The sequence below is a fragment of the Cryptomeria japonica genome, chromosome 2 (assembly GCF_030272615.1).
Source record: "Cryptomeria japonica chromosome 2, Sugi_1.0, whole genome shotgun sequence".
In the NCBI taxonomy this organism is placed as follows: domain Eukaryota; kingdom Viridiplantae; phylum Streptophyta; class Pinopsida; order Cupressales; family Cupressaceae; genus Cryptomeria; species Cryptomeria japonica.
In genome coordinates, this window is record NC_081406.1 from 464,957,018 (window position 1) to 464,966,231 (window position 9,214).

The following is a 9,214-nucleotide window of genomic DNA, read 5'->3' on the forward strand; positions in this document are numbered from 1 at the left end:
TTTTGTTTGATATTCATCATTAACCTTTTTTACTATTAGTTTAGAATAACCATAAACAAGGATGTGTTGGATATTCCATTGAATTGTTATATTAAGACCAACAAGAAAAGCCTCATATACAACAACATGGTTTTCACATGGAAAGCTAAATCTAAATGCTTTCAACATGGAATTTCCTTGAGTATAAACAAGATTCAAACGCTTGCTCCATGACTAGTACAAGAACAATCGAGACATAACTTCTATATAGAGGGCTCTTCAATAGTAAAGATAGATTCATCAAGATTATCTATAACAAATGGATGATTATCTATAAGAGGTGCCTTAAATAATTGATCCATAGAAACCTATGCTTTAATTTCTTTTTTATCTTAAAACTTACTGTCAAATTCACCTAACAACGTTACCCTCTTAGCCATATTAATTGTAAGAGAATTTTTGAATAAGAGGCATTTGAATGGATCCAATTAATAAATGAGATTTGCTTGGTGACTAAGCATGTAATGCCACAATTTTTGTGGACAAAAAAGACTACTAAACATTACCGTTCCATAGAAATATAGGAAAGCTCATTTTTCATGAGTGTTTGATTGATAATAGATTGTTTTCTCACAATCTTGTTTATCATTTTGTGCTAAGAGTGCGCCCAAGGAGACTAATATAGTTGATATGTAGAAGTATGTGATTATTTTAATAGGAGGCATAAGAACCATTGGTGATGAAATATAGTCTTTGATATGATCAAAATATTCTCAGTAGGATTCATTCCATTGAAACCCACCATATTTCTTGAGAAGGTGGGGAAATGGTTGACATTTGTAAAAAGTTGTGCTATTAATCTTCATATGGCTAGTATCTTTCCTTGAAGTCAATTATATTATTTTAAAATTTTAAAGGGGTGGCATATCCATGATAGTTGCAAACTTAGAAATATAAACATCTATATATCATTGAGATATAATAAAGATCAAGATTTTTTTGATGTTATACCGAAAACACATTTCTTGGAATTAAGGCACACACACACACACACATACACACACACACACACACACACACACACACACACACACACACACACACACACACACACACACACACACACACACAAGGACATGAGTGGTATTCTCTTATTTTCTATTTTCCCATTTGAAATATCGTCTAAATAAACTTCTACAATTTCTATGGAGCATGTCATGAAATGTAACTATCATTGCCCTCTGATAAGTAGCTCCCACATTTATCCATCTAAAGGTGTCACTTGATAGAAAAAGATACCTCAAGGGAATTATGAAAGAAATTCTATGTTGGTTTATAATAACAATTCAAATATGATTACAACTCAAAAAACTATCCACAAGTGATAGCATTTTATAACTAGCTTCGAGATCAATAATTATGCCAATGTTGGAAGGATGAAAATCATCTTTTGGGAAAGATGCAATAACATATTTGAAGGCTATACATATTCATATTCCTTTTATCTTTTTTGACATGAATTATAATGGATATCCATTCAAGATAGTCAATTGGGAGTATGAAGTTAACATTTAAAAGTTTTTGTAGTTCTTCTTTGACTAGTAGGGCAATTTTAGGATGCATCTAATGTAGTTTTCCTTAATTGAAACTTAGCATTAAAAAAACCATGCATGGAGGTGAACCAAAATAGAAGGGTCCAATCCAAACATGTTAGCATAGGACCAATAAAAATATATGAACTGTGCTTTGCAAAATTGATGACACTCTGTGTTCTTTTGGAGGATTTTAAGATGCAAATATATAGATTATTTTTTATCCCCAAATTTCTATGAATACTAAGAGGTGGGGGGGGGGGGGTGAATTACTATGCCCAAACTTTTAAAAAAACTCTTAAGCAATTTTACTGTAGACTAGTATATTAGTTTAAACAATAAGCTGATTAAAACACAAACAAGCCAAATAGCAAATAGAGAATTCACCCACATAAGCACAATTACCATAACACAAGATATTTTGACGTGGAAACCCAAATGGGAAAAACCATGGTGAGTAAAAATCACAAGTCAACTATCTGCAGAATAGTAACCAGACCGGTTAAGGTTAGATTGGTTAAGGTCAGACCGGTTAGGGCCTTACAATTTTCTTCATCAGAATAGATCTTGTTAGGAATCCAAATCTCTGTTAGGAGATAATTCCTGTTAAAGACTACCTTGTTAAAGGATTTCAGATTCACAACTGTGAACCACCTTGTTAGACGATTTACAAAAGGCTTGACTGGGCTTACCCGGTTAAGGATTTCAGACTTGTCGAAGAGATTAGTAATCAATAAGTGAATGATATAGACAATAGCATAGAATGCTTGATTAGATCCTTGACAACTCTTTGTTAATGCATTGCAACATTACTTCAGTCTTCTATCCTTTTCATGTTCAATCTTTATCGCACGATGCTTCTATAACAACTCCACTTCTTCAACATACATACACACATACATTCATTCCTATAAAAACCCTAGACATGATGTCCTTAAATAGGAATCCGATTTCATGTCGGTCCAATGAGATTGGATTACAATTTCCTAGGTTCAAAGCATCTAGACACATTTGGTAACATGACACAGAAGCACTGCCAAAGTGTCAGTGGATGATAACTCATCACACTCTACCACTTTACTTGTTAAGCACAATATACCGATAAACAAAGACTGGTAAACTGGAACATAGTGTTCCAATAAAAAATATTGACTGTCGCTAGGGGTCCTTGTTATGCTTGAGGTCTTCATACCGCTTGAGGTCTTCAGTCATGCTTTGACCGGAAAGCATTTTCTGCAAAACATCGATAGTCTTCTACAAACAAAGACTATTCATTCAATGGGATATAATACCGGTGTGAACAATACAACACATATTACCAGTGGAGATTAACTCATACATAGAATAAGTGTGTGTCCATCAATGACAATCACAACAAAACATCATCAAAATACCAACAAATTTATGTCATTTTTATTTTCAATCAAGATTGCTAAGTGATATTTTCATTGTGGAAGTGCTAGGGGAAGATTGGATTCCTCATGTAATAAGGCCTCTAAGAATTTTTCATCACTAAACAAATCTTTATTTTCATCTTTTCTATGTTTGATAGCACATTGGTTTCTCTAGGGGATTTTAAAAAAAAAAAGTATGACTAAGGAACTCTTCCTCTTCCCCAAAATAGATAGTGGTATCAAGATTGATTTCAAATTATTTTATATGATATCTCATTTTAATACCATTGCAGAGTTCCAAGAATTTGACAATTATCTCATTATCTTGAAATGTTTTTAAAGGCATGAGGTTTTGCTAGTCTCAATTAATAAATGATGAATATATAAGTTTTGTGGAAGAGATTGGTGATATATAAAAAATTGAAAGAGGCAAGATGGTCCATCCCATGGTATTTTCAATATTGTCAAAGGTTTCCTTTGTATTCATAGAAGTTACATGGTGTACACTATTTTTCTAATTAAGTAGCATGTATCCTAATCAATGACGGTGAACATTGTATTGTACTTGAGTCAATTCAAGAATATCTTACTCATGTTAGCCTAATTTTTACAATTCATGTTTTCACATATATGTGTAGACATCTAGAATTGCCTTAACGCCCGTGAATGACACTTTTACTAATTTTTCCTCTTAACTAATTAAATAATTTAAAAAATATTCAATTCATCCAACTTTATTTTCCTATTCTAAATTTAAAAATTAAAATTCCCTCTCTTCTCATAATTAAATATTTTTTAATTATTTAATCATCTTATTTTATTGTAACATTAATTGGATATTTTTATTATTTAATTAACCCCCACATCCCATTTAATTAAATAATCTATAATTAAATATCTCTTCCTATCAATTTCTCAATTAAACAATTATTCCAAATTATTTAATTTACCGATTTATTTAATTGTCCATCCCTTTTCAAAAATCAATTTCTTCCAAAATAGATAAAATATTTATTTTAATTATTTCTCCTACAACATATGTTTAAAATGGCTAATTATTCCCTCCCATTAACTACCACCGACTTCCACTTCAACTCATAATCACCTTTTTTTGATCGAGCCAATTAATCTACCTCACTCCCAATCAATTTAGATAATAGCCTAGTCATCTATCCCAATACATCAATCAATCCAATTGGCTAATCAGTCAGTCTAACTCACATTAGAAATCAACACTCAGTCAAATTGTCTCAACAATCCTCAACCATTGATAATTCCGTTGCTATTTTAATGTGAATTGTTGATCAATATCATGAAATCTATAAAAGAAAACCTAATTATCAGTCATCAATAATCATAGTCTTCAAATTTTTTTGTTATCATGTTGTAGGAAAAGTTTGAGAATTTTGAGAGCCATCACATACAACACAAAAAGAAGGAGAGCAATGGAAGTCTCTTTCATGAATTTGACATTGGGTTTACTTTGTTATTAATTTTTATTTTTTACTCTTACATTGATCGCGATTGAGAATTTAGTAGTTGATTTGAGTTTGTGGTTTCTCGTTTGATCTATTACATGTTTCATATTTTACATTCGTTACATTTGATGAACCTAATGTGAAATCATGCATTAATTAAATCTATTTTGTGGGTTTTTAAATCTTACAAGTTGCAAGTTTTATGTGCTGCATTCATGGAATCTTCACTACATTTGCTTCAATTGGTAATGCAATTGCAGGTTGCTATGCCACATTCACATAAAATAGTGACGTGTACACAAAGGAAAGTGTCGCACACACATAAATTCACAATGGGGTGACCCCACAATACTTGGTTACACTTTTTGGTACATCACGATTTTTGTTGAAATCATACATTTTTAAAGAAAATATAGTGATTTAAGCTAGAAGAGGTCCAATTTGAAGTAATTAATTGAGGAGAGTTAGATCAAAGGCTCTTAGATCAAAATTTCTTGGATAGAGTCTCTCTACTTCTAAATCATACCCGCAATGGAGTCTCCTTCACAACTATCAAAATGTTGATTAAAACCCACCTTTACATTAGGTTTTGGGCGTCAAATGAATTCATTTAAAAGGCAAGTGGGAGCATTGGAGAAAGGTATTAACATCCATCACAAGACAAACTACATAGGATTAATTTTGTTACATGTAGTTGAAAAAGCCCTTGCAGGTCCGTGTATACAAAAAATTGTAAGCGTAGAAAAGGAATATGAATTATTTGATAGATTTCCTCAAAGAAATAATTTCTCAACCCCTTGATTGTAGGGGATTAACAAAATGGATTTGTTGAAAAGGCTTTAGAAACTTGCAACCCAAATTAAATGGCAGGTGTGAAGTCAGAGTCTATAATATAAAAAAAATAGATAAAATGTCATTATAGGGGCGTAACATCTTCAAACATGAGGCCAATGGGGATAAATATTAAAAGGGTCTAATATATTCTTAAAACTAAGCTTATGATGAAGGTCTTTAAACCTAAACATGAATTAAGCTTTGTCTCTTAATAATGAAGTTTTGATGTGTTCCTTAAAATTTTAATTTCTATGCATCAATGATTAATATCTTACCTTAGTCCTAAATTATGAAACAATATGTTCATATCCAAGTCAATTGTTTGACTTTGATGCATTACATACTATACACATTAATGTTCATGAGTGAATATTAAAATACTATGAATTTCTTTGAAGATAAAATATAACTTAATTACATGTGAGCACTATAGATCCAAACTCAACAGAAGGTCCGTATTATCTAGCTATTAAACATAACATTGATAGCTTGTAAACCAACTAATATGAAATTTTATACAAGATTATAAAGATCACGCATTTTTAAATTCTCTACCAAATGACCATGTAACAATCTCTAGGGCCTATTAGTATTAGTCTCAAATATTAATACCATTTTTGCATAGATGTGGCCAACAAATCTACTCTAGATCAAATTCTTATCAACTATTGAATTCATTTTATGCCTTGTAGTTTTCATACATTATAGAGAGTTGGCTATTATAAATAGTATGTTCTATACATGCTAATCGAATTCCTTCTACATGACCTTATCTATTGAATTAATTAGACTTTTGTTTACGTATATAGAGACCTACAACATCTCTTATGGGGCCAAGCACAAGTTGATAGTTGAAACACCTAAAAAGTCAATAGCTATCATTCTCCACTCATATAATAGCCATTATTTGGTATTTATAAATCTACTATGATATCAATAGTGACCACAAGAGTGACCATGTATGTCCAGTCTCCATTAATGAGTGGCTTTAAAACATAATGAGGCATCATGGTTAATTATTTCTTAGTTCTTCTTTCTACCATGAAATACCTAGGGTACTAATAAAACTATACCCTTCTTATTGTCTAATGTGCTTTAGCACAACACACAAAGTATAAAAACTACTAAAATCAAAATTATAAGCAACTAATGATTACAACTATTGGATTTGACCATATAACTTATTGATTATGGGGCACTACCCAAGAACATACCTTAATAGTGCCATCACTAGATCATGTATTCTCTTTTTATCATAGATAAATCTTCAAGGTGATCAACACCCTTGGTGTAAAAATAGGGATATTATTAAACATGCATTCATAAAAGTAAACCCAAAAATTTAAATGAAAAAAAAAATCGAACCCAAATTAGATCATACTTTCATTATTCAGATAAGAAATTTCCATACATAATAACTTTTATCATTCAGGGTAAAATATTTCAATAGACAATTACTTGTTTTGTCAAAGTAGGAATATTGTTGACCTTTACAATAAATGTTTGGTTTTGTGTTCACAATTATACTATGTTCATTCAACATTATAATTGTGGGATATTACTATACAGGTTATCTTGTTTTATATATGTGTAGAGTGATATTTATATAGTTTTATAGTATTTTATTTCAATGCTTTGTTTGTATCATTTTAGCATATGATTTGATTATTTTGATGTATTTATTAATTTAAAATTTAGTTGATTAAAATAGTATATTTTATTTTCTTGTTTAGAATCATGTTATTTCTTACTTGAATAGCTTATTCATCGTCAATAAAATTATACGGAGGATTTCTATAGACAATCTTCATTATTTTGGACAAGTTCCCTTTGTGATCTTGTATCTCCATTTTGTATCGCATTCTTAATTTTCTCTGATCCTTGAGGGATCTGGGCTAGATCAGAGGTTTTCTTGCCTCCATTCTTTCCTACCGGTGCCCACACCAAATGGAGGTGTAAATGTAATTCTATCTATTTTTAAAAAATTAATAAAATTCTTTGGCCTCGACCTTTTATCGATCAAAAAAAAAAAATACAAATTTTCATATTTCAAATCTAATAATTCTCAGATCCAACCATTACTAACTTATATGAATGCCAAATTTTAATTTCATATATCGAGTGTGTACATATTTTAAAATTTCATCCTAAGACATTTTCACATTATTCAAGAATGTTTTGATAGAACATTGAAATAATTCTTCTCTTTATTTGCATATGCATGTCACTCAATCACATCATAAATCAATCTAAAGTTAACTTTCTTCTATCAATTATCATCCATTATCAAGCTAACACTTACAGGTACATTCTAGTACAAAACTTCAATTGGCTTACATTTGCAATATTAGGCACTTGATATAGTGATGTTCATTTTCCTATTGGTGTAAGGGCATGCTTTTGGAAAGTAAAATTCTACAATTTATGAAGTTTTGTAAGTAAGCTTTAGATTGTGTGTGGAAGAGGTAAGATCATACAATGGCATAAATAGTGCCACGAGTTCTTCATGATTGATAAAACCACATTGTTTGCACATAATAACAAAAAGATAGAGCACAAATGATTATAGTCAATGTAATGTCCACATGATAGTTGTGCATGATTGATAGATGACAATCAAACAAGATCAATAATTAATTTTGGATGTCATTAGATGATCTAACCAATATTAACTATAACTTTTTTAAGATTAGCAATGTATGTTGTGTCTTTAAGGCATTAGATAAAGTTTATAACTTTTAATGTTGGAGCTTACTACATTGGTAATAAAATTTGGGTTTTAGCCACTAAATTATTTAATAATACCTTTTTGAGCCTAAGAAACTATACAATATCTCATTATAAAATTTAATAAGTATTAATTTTGTGTATATAGTGAAGGTCTTTTCATTGTCCTTACAATAGGAGTTGAATCTAAATATTCATATAGTCAAGAATGGATATGTATATATTTTATCTATAAATGTCTATTCATTGTTATTTGAGTTATTGAAAAGCATTGTTCTCATACCATCTCCTTGTTGAACACACCATAGGAATGAGAGGGGAGGGGGGGAAGGGTAGAAGTCGGGGGGGGGATTAGTCTGGGCCTAAAAATTTACATAATTTCTAATTTTAAATTAAAGTTCAAGTCACAACTATATAAAATTACCGCAATAATAAATCATGAAAGTCCAAAGCACAACAAACACATGAGCACAAGATCTAAAACAATCCTTGGAGTAATTTTTTGGCACATCACTTGGAGGGAAATTTCCAAACAATCCTTATAGGTTGCAAGTTAATGCAATTTGGCAATTTTACGTAATAATGGCTACCATAAGAATATTTGGGAGAGTAAAAATGGGGGTCATCCAATGGTGCTTGAGGGCCTTGAGACATTTCATGGGCTTGATTAGGAGTTGCATGAACTATATCATCAAGTGAAGATTGGATGACTAATTCATGTGATTTGATAATGAATACAAATATGCAAGCCATTAGATCAAAGCAAGATCAATGGCCACCATTCTCTTTGCTAGATTTATATTATAAAATTATAGAAAATAACAAAAAGGAACTTATATAAGATAAATATCATCATAGGGGCATAACATCCTAAGAAGAGTGCATGTCCTAGGGGGATAGAGGCAAAATAATAATGAAAATGTTGAATTGACAAATGATACCCCAAATATGAAACCCTTGGAATGAAATATCACACAAGCCTTGTTGTAGATTGGGTGAATTCACACAACATGTTAGTGCATGATTTCATTAGGGAGAAACACAATGTAGTCGAACATGATTTTTGTAACAAAGTTGTATGCTTGAATGCTTTTCTCCTTAAATGCATACTTGAACTTGAATTGCTTGGTTATGCTTGGTTTAACTTGGTTTTAGAGACTTAGAGATTGAAATGAGAGAGAGAGAGAGAGAGAGAGAGAGAGAGAGAGAG